This window comes from Aethalodelphis obliquidens, unplaced genomic scaffold, assembly GCF_003676395.1.
Source record: "Aethalodelphis obliquidens isolate GAN/ISIS:26980383/991018 unplaced genomic scaffold, ASM367639v1 scaffold7, whole genome shotgun sequence".
Taxonomy (NCBI): domain Eukaryota; kingdom Metazoa; phylum Chordata; class Mammalia; order Artiodactyla; family Delphinidae; genus Aethalodelphis; species Aethalodelphis obliquidens.
The window spans coordinates 22,160,595-22,176,316 of record NW_020837951.1 but is presented as its reverse complement, the minus strand read 5'-3'; the positions used below and the strand labels follow the sequence as shown (position 1 = coordinate 22,176,316).

General features: G+C 42.2%; 1 pseudogene; it reads left to right on the top strand.

Moving 5' to 3' along the window:
* Positions 1–7,062: 7,062 nt before the first annotated feature.
* LOC113619413 (eukaryotic translation initiation factor 2 subunit 1 pseudogene) lies at positions 7,063–14,962 on the top strand (annotated as a pseudogene).
* The last annotated feature ends 760 nt before the right edge of the window (positions 14,963–15,722 follow it).

Here is a 15,722-nt window from a genome sequence, read left to right as displayed (position 1 = left end):
GCAGAGCAATAGTTCTTGTCCTGGCTATGCTTTAGAATCATCTGGAGAGCCTTTAAAAAGTACTGATGCCTCGTCCTCCCTCCAGAGATTGTTAGAGTGTGGTCCAGGCATGTTTTTTATTTTTATTTTTTTAAATGTCCCTAAGGAATTTAAATGTAAACTCAAGGCTGAGAGCCACTGCTATAGAAAGATAGTTTTCGTCTATTAATTTAACAGCCTTTGGTATAAAGGCTGTTTATTTCTGTTAAAAATTTAGGGTCCCCGGGAGCAATAACACTTTGTTCTGTTTTTCTACATTGGTTGTCAAATGTTAACGTGCAAAGGCAACAATTGAGTTGCTTATTAAAATGCAGATTACCTATAACAAAAAAGAAGCAGATTCACAGATATAGAGAACAAACTAGTGTTTACCAGTAGGAGGAGGGAAGTGGGGAAGAGCAAAACAGGGGTAGGTGATTAAAAGGTACAAACTAGGGCTTCCCTGGTGGCGCAGTGGTTGAGAGTCCGCCTGCCGATGCAGGGGATGCGGGTTCGTGCCCTGGTCCGGGAAGATCCCACATGCTGCGGAGCGGCTGGGCCCGTGAGCCATGGCCGCTGAGCCTGCGTGTCCGGAGCCTGTGCTCCGCGACGGGAGAGGCCACAGCAGTGAGAGGCCCGCGTGCCATAAGAAAAAAAAAGGTACAAACTATTAGGTATAAAATAAGCTACGAGGATATATTGCACAACACAGGAAATATAGCCAATATTTTACAATAACTATAAATGAAGTATAACTTAAAAAAATTGTGAATCACTATACTGTACACCTGTAACTTATATAATATTGTACAGCAACTATACTTCAGTTTTTAAAAATCTTATCAAAATGCAGATTCCCAGTGTCTCACCTTCAGAGAGCTTCCTGGAATGGGCCCAGAATCTACATTGTTTATAAGCCCCATTGGAAATTCTGGTGTGTATGGTCCTTGTATCACATTTTGGAAATCACTGCTAGCTTCTGACAGAGGAATCTGAGTGTAGACTTTGACGGGGATAGGGAGAGAAAGAAGGGCATGTTAAGGGCCCAGAGTACAGGGGGAGGGAGCAGAAAGAAGTGGTGCAGGCAAAGCACAATATGGAGCTCCTTCATCCTCAGGAACAAGCAGTAAAGATCAAGCCCTGCTGTACCAGGCTACTTCCTGTCCAGCCAACTCCAAGTTGCCCAAGGAGCAGCAGCTTGCCTGACCTGAGCGAGCGCCATCATGGAAGCCCCAGGACAGGGAGACCGGTTAGGCTCTTCATTGCTGCTTCCGAGGGTTCCCAAAGTTTTCCCTTTCCCTTCCTGACCCACCAGATTAAGAATTAGAAGAAACAGAATTTACTCTGGAACCTGAAAGAACACTGTTCAAAACCCCAAATCCATCAATGTACCTTGCCCTACAGAAGTGTGTGAACAACCATACGTGGAATCTTTGTAAATCAACTGATATTTTGAATCACTACCCAACATCACTAATGATCAGGGAAATGCAAATCAAAACCATAATGAGCTACCACCTCATACGTCTTAGGATAGCTATTATCAAAAAGACAAGGAACAAGTATTGGTGAGGATGTGGGGAAAAGGGAACCCTCACACACAGTTAGTGGGAATGTAAATTGGTAAATTTTCCTATGGAAAATAGGAAGGAGGTTCCTCAAACAATTAGAAATAGACCTATCACGCGATCCAGCAATCCCACTGCCGAATATATATATCCAAAGGAAACGAAATCAGTACCTTGAAGAAGTACCTGCATTCCCGTGTTCATTGCAGCATTATTCACAATGACTAAAATATGGAAACAACCTGTGTCCACTGATGAATACAGAAAGAAAATGTGGTATATATGTGCATACACACACACAACGGAATATTATTCAGCCTTAAAAATGGGAAATCCTACCATGTGAGACAACATGGATAAACCTGGAGGACGTCAGGCGAAGTGATATAAGCCAGACACAGAAAGATGAATACTGTATGATCTATGATCTCACTTTTACATGGAATCTAAAAAAGTCAACTCATAGAAGCAGAGGTTAGAATGGAGATTACCAGGGGCTGGAGGGTGGGAGATATGGAAAGATGCTGGTCAAAGGGTATAAACTTCCAGTTATAAGATGGGTAAGTTCTGGGGATCTAATGTACAGCATGGTGACTATAGTAAATAATAGCATGTATTCAAAAGTTGCTGAAAGCAAATCTTAAGTGTTCTCACCACGCACACACACACACATACACACACACACGAAGATAACTACATGAGTTGATGTGTTACTTAGCTTGATTGCTGCAATCATTTCACAATGTATCACCTTGTACACCTTAAATATATATGTTTTATTCATCAATTATACCTTAATAAAGCTAGAGGAGAAACACTGTAGCAGGGAAAAGGGGCTTGCAATTTAAACGAATCCCCTGATAATTTCTGCATTTCTGACTTTCTTAATAAAGGAGGACGTATTGACTGTTGATAGAGTCATTAGTGGATTAAGTAAGAAAATGCACTTAAAACATTAGGACTGGCCCTTCCCTGGCGGTCCAGTGGTTAAGACTCCGAGCTACCACTGCAGGGGGTGCAGGTTTGAACCCTAGTCAAGAGAACTAAGATCCTGCACGCTGTGCAGCGTAGCCAAAAAAAATTTAAAAATAAAACATTAGCACAGTCCCTGGTACATAGTAATATTCAAAAAATGTTAGATATTATTTTTCCTATGATGATGGAATTTGTATAACCTAGACCTCAGAAGACCTATCTATCCCTTCCCACCTCAGGGTCATAACCAGTCCTGGGAGCCTTAATGGGATTTACGTCTATTATACAAGAGCTTGCAGATGGACACGTTCTTCAGGCAAAGTCACAATCTGTCAGTGACTGACCAAATGCTAACCCCCTAGAGAAGGTCAGAGTGAGCAGAACAGGGAAACCCAGCCCACAGTCTCCACTGGTAAGGAGCAGTTGTGATTCTTTTTCCCTAACAAATCCATTCATAAACCATTTGGTCTCATTCAGGGCAGGTTTACTATGTAAAGACACAGGTTTAAATCTCTTCTAATCCCTCATGGTTATTAGTTCCACTTTACTGATGCGAAAAGGTCTAGAAAGTGACAAAGCAACCATTAAGAGCTGGGTCTGTCTGTATCCCTAGCACAGGTTGTAACCACTCTGTACATTCACCTCCCTCGGGAACTATTGTCCCAATAAATGTTCACTTTGTCACACTATCAAAATAAGCAAAGGCAAGTTGTTTGTAAGATGATGCTCAGTCATGCTACATAAGACCTCAACCACTGGAAATGATCCCAAATGACAGAATGTAAGCTCTCTCTCTTAAAAACCAGATTCCATATAAGAAGTTGGAAAGATACTGGCTATTCACATGAGCCTAATTTACCTCGTTTGTGAAGTGACTTTCTTAACGACGAATCGGGATGTCAGGCAGATCCAAAAGACAGTCATTTACCCACTGGAAGGCTCCATGAAGAGTCTGAGCACCTGCTCTACCACCTGAACTCACCCCTGAGCCCTGCCACCCAGCGTGCCTGGTTGTGGACTCGGCTCCACAGACTTTGCCCCAGTGTGTCCTCTATGAAGGGTACACAGCTACAATGTGATCTGATATATGTTTGCATTGTAAAATGGTCACCACCGTCAAGTTCAGTAACACATCCACCACCTCACATAGTTACCATTGTGTGCGTGCATGTTAGAGTATGTGTGTGTGTGTCTTTATTCCTGTGCTCGGGCTTTCTCTAGTTGTGGCGAGCGGGGGCTACTCTTCGCTGCGGTGCGCGGCCTTCTCACTGCCATGGCTTATCTTCATTGCGGAGCACGGGTTCTAGGTGTGCAGGCTTCAGTAGTTCCTGCATTCAGGCTCAGTAGTTGTGGCTCGCGGGCTCTAGAGCGCAGGCTCAGTAGTTGTGGCGCACGGGCTTAGTTGCTCCGCGGCATGTGGGATCTTCCCACCCCAGGGCCCGAACCCATGTCCCCTGCATTGGCAGGCGGATTCTTAACCACTGCGCCATCAGGGAAGTCCCAACAAGACAGTATTTTTAACTACAGTCACCATGAGGTACAGATCCCCAGAACTTATTCACCTTATAACTGGAAGTTCATACCCTTTGACCAGCCTCTCCTCATTTCCCCCACCCCAAGGCCCTGGCAACCACCCTTCTAGTCTCTGCTTCTGCTTCTGGGAGTAGACTTTTTTAGACTCCACATAAGAGTGAGATCACCTGGTCCCTCCCTTCCTTCTTAGTCCAAGGGCTCCATCTGTACTGTCTGGCAGTCCCAGATTTCAGATTGGAGGCCCCATTACACTTGCTGTACCAGCGGGTGTTCTCAGATGCCAGGGGCAGACATTTGGTGGGGATCTACATCCAGAGTAGGACCACAAGATGACAGCAGCAGGGCGAGGTAACCCAGCCCACGATTGTCCGGAGCACTTAAGGAAATGAAATCTCAGCAGGTTTCCGATTTTCCTCTTAATTAGCTTCCTCCATTCCCTTAGGCGTTTATTCCCTTAGCGGGATCCTACACCATAAACTTTCCTTTGTCCCGGCTCAAGGGTATTAAGTAAATACCTGGCAGCCACTACCAGCAGCTTTAGAGGACTTTCTGCAGCCCACACCAGGCCCCCTGGCCTGACAGCTTCTGCTAATGCTAACTGGAGTGCATGGATCACACTTTCAGTCCAGAGGAGAGGATTTCAACAGTGCTGCTCAGCCTGCCTAGACCTCCTGCCACAGGAGTCCTAGAGTCTCCTGCGAAGAGCTTCTGTCATGTGCATTTACTCCTGGCAAGTCTCCCAAAGGGGCAGCAGGTGTTTATTTTATACACATTAAAGGACTTGCTTTCCTGTATCTCTAGGTGTTCTGAGATGGAGAGGTCAAAGGACAAACAGAATAAACCCATAACTATAATAACATTAATTCCATTTGAAACAGATTGAAGCAACTCAAATTATGGATCCAATGGAGCCAATGTTAATTCTACAGATAAATGTTATAAATCTAGAAACAAAACAGACTCACAGATATAGAGAACAGACTTGTGGGTGCCAAGGGGGAGGGGAGTGGGGGAGGGATGGATTGGGAGTTTGGGATTAGCAGATGCAAACTATTATATATAGGATGGATAAATAAGATGGTCCTACTGTATAGCATAGGGAGCTATATTCAATACTCTGTGATAAATCATAATGGAAAAGAATATGAAAAAGAATATATAGGGCTTCCCTGGTGGCGCAGTGGTTGAGAGTCCACCTGCCGATGCAGGGGACACGGGTTCGTGTCCTGGTCCGGGAGGATCCCACATGCCACAGAGCAGCTGGGCCCGTGAGCCATGGCCGCTGAGCCTGCGCGTCTGGAGCCTGTGCTCTGCAACGGGAGAGGCCATAGCAGTGAGAGGCCCGCATACCGCAAAAAAAAAAAGGATATATATATATATATATATAAAAAACTGAATCACTTTGCTGTACAGCAGAAATTAACACAACATTGCAAATCAACTATACGTCAATAAAATGTTATAAATCTCATCACCAGGTTAGTTAAAGTCACACATCATGTGAAAATGACACTGACATCTGGTGACCTGGAGGGTCTGATTCTGCCAACAGCTGCTCCCTCTCCTGAACCTTGACGGCTCCATAGGTCTGTCCAGCATGATCACTATGTTACGTTTTTAAAGAAGAAAGTGGCGAAAGTTAAGAGAGAGAAGAGAATTGGGGAGAGAAGGGACATCGTTCTACTTCTATATTAGAAAACCTGAATCTTTATTTCTATGGCTGAATTATGCTTCCAGGTAAAATGCTGCTAGATAATGTCATGCAAAATGTTGCAGTTGAAATGTTTATCTTTGCTTCCTTTAGTTGGATGAAGATAAAAATTCATGCATTTGTTCATTCATTCAACAGGTACTGGGGTTGTAGTTTAGAGAACGAAGGGTTGCTTTATTATTCCACCTAGACAAAGGGACATCCCAGGACTGTTCTGAATAAAATGGGAGGTAAGATCACCCTAATTATTGAGCACTTTCTATATACATTGTGTAAAAACAGAAAATGTCTGGGGGGGTGGGGTGGAGGAGCTGTTTTTCATTCCTAAATCCAAAATCAGTGCTAACGCCCACTTGCTCTCAAAATACCTGAAAATTTTGGTGAAACCTATTGGTTCTTTCAAGTAAAATAAAAATATGTGCTCAGGTCATCCAACCACTGTTTTTTCTGGCTTGGAACAATTCTCTCTACCAAATAGGATCCAGGTTCTTCCCTGTATTTTTGAGAAAAGGTTGAATTTGAATAGATAATTCTTTTTTATTTGCATTCATACATGATGAAGAGGTCCCTGAGACCTAATCTTAGCAAAAAAAATTTGTTCTCTTTCGAAAATGAGGAAATCACTGAATCACCACTCAAGGGAACATTACACAGATGGTGAAGATCTATTTTAAATAGTCAAGCAGGACACAGTACAAAAAAATACACATATGTGTGTAAATACAAATATGTATAGATAGATAGGTAGGTGGATATAGTTTTAGAAAGACGAGCATAGTTGGTGTTAACTCATGTTTTCATAGAACAGCATTTAAGGTTTAGAAATAAATTTTGCCCACATTATCGCAGTTGATTCTCACAACAATTGGCTTAGATAGTATCCCTAGCCCCATTTTACAGTCAAGGAAATTAACTACTATACATAGACACAGACTGGCACTTGAAGCTTTTAACTCAGATTCCACTGATCTTCTTACAATAAAACAATAGCTCATTAGAGATGTTTAAGGGATAATGTTTATAAAAAGAGTCCCTATACCTCCATCAGATTTGAAACTTTTCAAAGCACTTTCACATTTGTTTATTCAATATTCTTAAAGGGACTACTATGCCGCACACACTGACTAGATACCAGAGGCACAGAGGTGAATAAAACTCTCCCTTGTTATAAGGAATTGGACATCTAATGTATAAGACAGATAAGGAAACTGGTCCACTTCAGTAGTTCAGTGAAATGAAGGATGGGCACAATACGCCATGAACCACAGAAAAGAGCACCAAGTCCAAGTTCTGGGGACCAAAGAAAGCATTCCACTGGCGTAATGCCTGCAAGAGAAGTAGGAGTTTGCTTAAGCACATGAGCTCATGACCTCAAGTCGGGAAACATCAGGCTATATTAAAGCAACACAAGTTGTCTGTAAACAGTTGTAGGAAAAGATGTGTTTCAGGATAGAATGTTGGATAAGTAGCCAGGCCCAGGATGAGAGCCTGGAATGCTAGGCTAAGGAAGTTGAAATGAGTCTATAGGTTTAGGATGCCAAGGAAAGGAGAAAGAGGTGAGACAGGAGACAGGGAGACACCTGGGGAAGCAAATGCAATAGGCTTGGCGAAAGATGGCTGGGATCTAAATTTAAGAGGAGGAGGAGGAAAGCATAACCAGGAAATATTTAAGATGTAGAGTCAGTAGGATGAGGGGTGAGAAGAAAGCAAGTGTAACTGTGAGTTCTTTAAGTAAGTTTCATGAACCAGGATGGGGCATATAGAAGATGAGCAGCATTTCTGAGGGACCCCAGTAAGCTCACTTTTTCGGGAGTTTGGGATTAGCAGATGCAAACTATTATATATAGAATGGATAAACAACAAGTTCCTACTGTATAGTACAGGGAACTATCTTCAATATCCCGTAATAAATCATAATGGAAAGTAATATGAAAAAGAATGTATATATATGTATAACTGAATCACTTTGCTGTACAGCAGAAATTTAATACAACAGTATAAGCCAACTATACTTCAATAAAATAAATTTTTAGAAAGAAATTCACTTTTGTACATATTGAGTATAAGTGCCCTATAGAGCAGTGAAGTGGCAAGACCTAGAGAGAACTGGCAATCAGCTCCTGAAGCTCAGGGGAAAATTCTAGGTGGTAGATACAGATTTGAGACTCCAGTGTGAGGCCAAAGGTGAAGCAAAAAAAAAAAGGCCATTCATTGGACAGGGGAACAGAAGAATACTTCAGGTGGGGAGACGGGAAAGGATTTTTAAATAGTAGAAGGCTGTTATCCTGTTTTGTTTTATTACAGAGCTAATTAGTTGGAAATATGTGTTTTAATCAAACAATATGTAGAAAAAAAATTCCCCCTCACCTTGTTTTATTAGGAAATATACGTGTACCTCCACAGTCTTTTCCCTTATTAAATGGACTTTGAATCATATATACTGAAAAACAAGATTAAAGGAAGCTTTTCTTCCATGATGTCAAATTGATGAATGTGCGGTGACCTTTCATAGAGGGAGTTGCACTAGGGAGAAGGGGACATAGTTCTAGAAGCCCCAGAGCACTGACCTCCAGTGTTTCTGCCAGTTCCAGCACCATTTCATTCAGCCTCTCCACGTACTCGTATCTAAACAAATACTTTCAACCTCCACCCACCCATGTTCTCATCCCTTTCAAATATCAGATGTAGAGGTCCCCACGGCCAGTAATAATGCCAAAGAATGACTGAAATCTCTCTCTAGTCCTGGGAAACAGGCCATGTAATAAGAAAGAGGGAGGTAACTTCGCTAAGTGTCCCACAGTGAAGTCACTTTTGGCTCCGTTCTGATTGTCCAAATGGCCTGAGCAACTGGATCCCATCATCTCAAGAAACGGCTTCCTACAGTGTGAATATGGCTCTGACCTTTGTGACCTTGGATCATACTGTGGGCAGAATTGTCCCCTACCCTAAATTCATATGTTGAAGTCCTAACCCCCAGAACCTCAGAATATAATTAAATTTGGAGATACGGTCTTTAAAGGGTGATTAAGTTAATAAGGTCTTTTGGGTGGATCATAATCCAATATGACTGGTGTCCTTATAAGAAGAGGAGATTTGGACACAGATGCACAGAGAAGGCCAAGTAAGGGCACAGCAGGAAGGCAGCCATCTGCAAGCCAGGGAGAGAGGCCTCAGCAGAAAACCAAACCTGCTGCTACCTTGATCTTGGACTTCCAGCCTTCAGAACTGTGAGAAAATATATTTCTGTTGTTTAAGCCACCTAGTCTGTGGTACTTTATTATGCAGCCCTAGCAAACCAATACAGGCACTTATTAAACATGGCGTAAAATATGTGCCAGGGATTTCCCAAAATGAAGTTAAATGGAAAAAAAATCAGGCTTGTTTTGCAATTGAGGGTATTGATGACACATAACTGTATTTTGTAAAATCTGTTCATCTATTTACACATTCTATAGAAGTCTAACCATCCAGGAGAGAAGCTAGTGTGTGGTTACTTGAATTTTATATCATCTTTGCTACAGAATTCACTGATGAGTAGGGTTGCATGAAATTACATCCATCCTATGGCTCAGATGTTGTACCACAAGATACAGTGAACTGCTTTAGACAGATTGTATTGAGTTGATTCTGCAAAACTCTTAATATTTGAAACACAAAACTCTAAATATCATATAATATTTCCAAAGCAGAAAGAAAAACGTGTGGATAGTATCTCTGCTTGTGTACCAAGTTATATTTTCCCCTCACTTTTCCCTGTTTGATTTGTCACCAAGTCTTCTGAAATAGCCCTCACATCTGTCTTCCCACCCAGACTGACTGTCACTGCCTTCATTCAAATCCTTATAATTTCTGGCACATCTTATTAGCCACTGAACTAAACCTTTCAAAGGGAATGAAATGCTGTTGGTGGGGATGTAAATTGGTGCGGCCACTATGGAAAATGGTATGGAGGTTCCTCAAAAAGCTAAAAAAAAATGTTTTCATATGATCCAGCAATCCCACTCCTGGGCATATACCCAGACAAAACTACAATTCAAAAAGATACATGTACTCCTATGTTCATAGCAGCACTATTTCCAATAGCCAAGTCATGGAAGCAACCTAAATGTTTGTCGATAGATGAATGGATAAAGAAGATGTGAGATAGATCTATATCTATATCTATATACATATACAACGGAATATTACTCAGCCATAAAAAAGAATGAAATAATGCCATTTGCAGCAACACGGATGGACCTAGAGATTATCATACCAAGCAAAGTAAGTCAGAAAGAGAAAGACAAATACCATATGATATCACATATATGGGAAGCAGCTGAATTGCACGGGGAGATCAGCTTGGTGCTTTGCGACCATCTAGAGGATGGGATAGGGAGGGAGACACAAGAGGGAGGGGGATATGGGGATATATTTATACATATAGCTGATTCACTTTGTTATACAGCAGAAACTAACACAACATTGTAAAGCAATTCTACCAATAAAGATGTTAAAAAATAATAAAATAAAAATAAAATACAATACAAATGAACATATCTACGAAACAGAAACAGACTCACAGAGAGAACAGGCTTGTGGCTGCTAAGGGGGAGGGGGTGGGGAAGGAAAGGATTGGAAGTTTGGGATTAGAAGAGGCAAACTAATATATATAGGATGGATAAACAACAAGGTCCTATTGTATAGCACAGGGAACTATATTCAATAGCCTGTGATAAACCATAATGTAAAAGTATATGAAAAAGAATATATATATGTATAACTGAGCCACTTTGCTGTACAGTAGAAATTAACACATTGTAAATCAATTATACTTCAATAAAATTTTTAAAAATAAATTTTTAATTAATTTTTTTTAAGGGAGTGAAATGTTGGGGAATGTTTAAGGAGCACAGTCACTTGAGTTAGAGTCCCAGCTCCACCTAAATGTGTGACCTGACCCAAATCTAAGCCTCAACTATTCATGATTAAAATAGAGGTAATTAGTAGCAGTACTCTCCTCATAGCACTGTTAGAAAATTAAGTGAAATAAGTAGAAAGCATGTGGCATAGTACATAGTAAAATACTCAGAAAATATGGGGTGTACTATGATTAATCTTTTAGAATCCATCACCCTACAACATTTTGTCATGCTCTCTTATGGAGAATTTCTTTATGCAGAAATTCCAAGATTTTCCCATGCTGAGATTTCTTGCCATCTATAATATGAAAACAATAGGCCTGTTGAATGTTCTGTTTCAGACAGCACAGGCTTCTCCTGCCCAAGTCTCCTCAGTGAAGGGCCCCACGCTCCCTGTTTGAAAATCCCGGTCCTAACTGACATTTCCCAAGTCCCCACTAAAATCCCTTCTCCATAATACCCTCTGCTCCAACTTCTTTTTCCAAAGCACCAAACTCATCTTAACAATCCTTCAGTGGTCTATTCTGGTTCAGGAGATGAAGCCCAAACACTGTGACATGGCCCACAGCACCTTGGTCAAGATACCTCAGCCTCCAAATTCTCATCTCCAGCCACGAGGCCCAGCCCACAGCCTGGCAAATGGCAGGAGCTCAGCAAATGTTTGTTTGCTGAGAAGAGAACCTGAAAAACTCACACCACAGGCTCGAAGGCTTGCTTCTCCTCCATCTGCATCCGTGTGTTGTGTTGTTTCCTCCGGGGGCTGCCATAACAAATGACCACAAATTGGTTCTCTCACAGATCTGAGGCCCAAAAGTCTGAAATAAAGGTGCTGGCAGAGCCATGCTCCCTCTACAAATTCTATGGAAGGATCCTTCCTGCATCTTTCAGCTTCTGGTGGCTCCTGGTGCTCCTGGGCTTGTGGCTGCATCACTCTCATCTCTGCGTCCATCTTCACGTGGCCTTCTTCCCTGTGTCTGTTCTGTGTTTGTGTGTCAAATTTCCCTCTCTTTCTCTTATAAGGACACTAGTCATTGGACCCAGGACCCACTCTAATATCATTTTGAGCTCCTGAACATAATATCAATATCTGCAAAGCCCCTAGTTCCAATAAAGTCACATTTGCAAGTACCTGGGGTTAAGAGTTGGACATATCTTTTTGAGGAACATGATTCAACCCACTACAACTTTCAAGGGTTAGGGAGGTCGAGAAGGGAGGTGTGACTGGAACACAGAGAGCTCTGACCATGTTCAGGAAGGAAATGGGATGTTCATTTGCAGTTCAGAGAGCAAAGCTATCTGGGTACTAAGTATGCCATCTGGCAAGATCTCCTGAACCAGCCCAGGGTAGCAGGGGAGCAATGTTTTCTGCCCAGCTGTTTTGTTTCAGATCCACATGTTAATGGTATGGGTTTTTGCTTTGGAACTGTGGAAGACTATTATTAATAAGGCAAATTAGAGGAAAGAAAAAAATCACATAAATCCCTACATTCTCACATCTTTTTTCCCCATATTTAGGTTTTAGTTTGGGTTTTTTATAATAGGTAATTTAAAATTAAACCTGCACGTAAGAGTTTATAAGGTTTGTTATAAAAAGGAAAATAGATCACAAAACAAAAACAAAAATAGCAATTCATAGCTCCCTTCCATCTCCTGCTAGTCAAAGACAACCACTCTCAAATCTTTCAGCTGATTCTTTAAGCATCTACTTCCATATATTCAGTACCAGGCTTATAGTAATTGCTCTTGCTTTGTCAGCTTCAGATGTTATCAGCCGGCTGGTGCCTTGGCCTCGATGGCTCTTCATCTCTCCCCCACTTCCACCATCACCACCACCACTACCACACACACACCACGCACACACACTCACCCACGCACACATACACACACAATCACACGCTTCCTATTGCCTTGTACTTTTGACATGCTTGTATATTAATTTTAGTTAGATCAAGAGTCAGTGTTTACATTATCCACAGTTGAGGCCAGAAGTATGCTGTTTTTTGCTTTGTTTTCTAGATATTTATCACTAATACATTTTCAAATTTTTCTGCATTGTCTAAATCTCCTCTCAATATTCTATTAATGCTTCTTTTGGCGCCCTGACTTGTTTTCACCGGTTCAGTTGTTTCCTGTGCCTGCCACACACCTGCCGTCCTGGGCTCTCCCCTGGCCCTCACCTGGAGGATTCCCTTCATCCCTGTCTCCCACGGGATCTCCTGTTTCCCAGGCCCCCATCTTCCTTTTCATTTGTTTACCCTCGTTGTGATGGAGCACTTCCTCCAGTATCTTCCTAAGAAAGGATGTCAATTCCTAGAGACCCTGAAGTTTTGAAAATATCTTCAGTCTATTTCATATTTAATTGATGTGCTGACTGGGAATAAAATTCTAAGTCAAAAATAATTCTTTCAGAATGTGTAAGAAATTGCTCCACTGATTTCTAACTTTCTCAGTTGCTACTGAAAAATCCACAATCATTCTCTGCCAACATCTTCTCCCAACCACCCACCTCTACCTCCAAGCTTATAAGATGTTCTCTTTGTCCCCATGGTTCTGTCATTTCATGAGGATGTAAGGACCAGCCAGAAGCAGGAAACCAACCATACTCCCAGATGGACATTTTTAAGACTTTTAAATAAAGGAACTAGCTACATAGGCCATGATGAAAAGAACCAGGGATTTGCAGACACTTTGGGACCAGCAAGTACAGAAAGCTCTCAGCACCCTTTGATGTGAGGGGCCAGGAAAGAAGAAAGAAATATCTGTAACAGATTCTGTCGCGTGCAGCAGCTCTAGACAAAGGATTGCCCAAGGGAACTGTAGCAACAGCAAGAGTAGCCACTTTTAGGACTATGTATAATCTTGTCATAGCTGGGGTCGTCTGGTCGTGATGACAGAAAAACCACATTTTTGTCCTCACTCACGTAATCTCCCCAGTGGCTGCTTGGTGCTTGCTGGCTGTATACTGGCCTCTGGCTTATCAGATACTCCTTCCTATATTTATATATAACAAAGGCTTTCTTTTTGCTGAGGAAGAGGGTGTGCATTAGCTGTGGACACAGGAAGGAGATCAGTTGGTAGAACTTAGTCCTTGCAATTTAGTTGGAGAGTCCAGCTGTCCAGCAGGGACGAAGTACAGCTCTTGGCCCGCTCCCCCAGGGCCCTGCACAAAGGCCAGTTTGGGCAGGAAAGAAATAGACAATGGGATGCTGAGGAGAGTCCACGGCTGCTGTGGGCGGATCAAGTGTGCTCTCTCTGATTGAAGAGCGTGGCGCGGGACGCCAGTGGGGAATTCAACACACCTACCTCACAATGCCGGTGTAATTTGTAGATTTTATCAGCAAAAATTTCCTGAGGTGGAAGAGGTAGCGATGGCGAAGGTAAGGTCCATTGCTGAAATGGGAGCTTACGTCAGCTTGCTGGAATACAACAACATCGAAAGCGTGATTCTTCTGAGTGAGTTGTCCAGAAGGCGTATCCGTTATATAAACAAACTCATCCGAATTGGCAGGAATGGATGTGTGGTTGTCATTAGAGTGGACAAAGAAAAAGGATGGACTGATTTTTCAAACAGAAGAGTTTCTCCGAGGAAGCAATCAAATGATCAAATGTGAAGATAAATTTACCAAATCCACAACTGTTTACAGCATTCTTCGTCATGTTGCTGAGGTCTTAGAATACACCAAGGACGAACAGCTGGAAAGCCTGTTCCAGAGGACTGCTTGAGTCTTCGATGACAAGAGACCCGGATACGGCGCCTATGGTGCATTTAAGCACGCAGTCTCAGACCCATCTATTTTGGATAGCTTAGATTTGAATGGAGATGAACGGGAAGTACTCATTAACAATATTAATAGGTGTTTAACCCCACAAGCTGTCAAAATTCGAGCAGACAGTGAAGTGGCTTGTTATGGTTATGAAGGCATCAATGCTGTAAAAGCAGCCCTGAGAGCAGGTCTGAATTGTTCTACAGAAACCATGCCCTCAAGATTAATCTAATAGTTCCTCCTCGGCATGTAATGACTACAGCCACCCTGGAAGGAACAGAAGGCCTCTCTGTCCTCAACCAAGCTATGGCTGTCATAAAAGACAAGACTGAGGAAAAGAGGGGCATCTTCAGTGTTCAAGTGGGGCCCAACGTGGTGACAGATACAGATGAGACTGAACTTGCAAGGCAGCTGGAGAGGCTAGAGAGAGAAAACGCAGAAGTGGATGGAGACTGTAATGCGGAAGAAATGGAAGCCAAAGCCGAAGGTTAACTTTGTGGGCAACAGAGTCCAGTTTAAGGAACACAAAGCAGTCTTCCTGGCTGTTAGCCCTAGACTTGAAAGTCTTCCAGTATTGAAAGATTCAAAGTTGAGTAGTTTTTATTTCGAAGTATTTAAATGTTCCGACAGACCAAAATGTGAAATGCCCTCCTAAATGTCAGCTGTTTTCACACAGTAGCTCTAACATCTTGAGCATTTTTTAAGGGAGTGGCCTAATTTCACTAGAGACAAATCTTTAAGAACAGTCATAAAACGGGGCGTGTGATTTCCATTTCTGATGTCTCCAGATTGGCGCCCCTCTGTAGTTCAGTGCCTCCACGAGCCTTACCAGGGGCGCCCAAAGCAAATGGTCCTAACCTTTCTATATAAAATGTATCAAGCAAACATTAAATAAATTTCTGGGATATTTTTAAAAAAAGAAAGAAAGAAATAGACAAGGGGACTTGTATCTGGAAGGCCTTAAAGGCTCTTCTAAGTAGGACACAAATGGGCAGGCCATGAAGGAAAACATCTTTCAAAGGACCCAGGATAGGCCAAGGTAAGTCCTGATAGAGCGTCCACAAGCCCCTATAGAAAGATCTTGGTATGAGCTAAAGAAAGGTACCCCTTATATGGAGACAAAGAAAAAGATGCCCTCTCTGGGCAGATCTAGCCCTGTGGGAATACCGTTTGGTGAGCAGAACAGGGCTGGGTGCCAGTCCCCATTCACTCCTGGGGTCAGGTGCCTTTGTCAAATAGGCAAATTTATAAT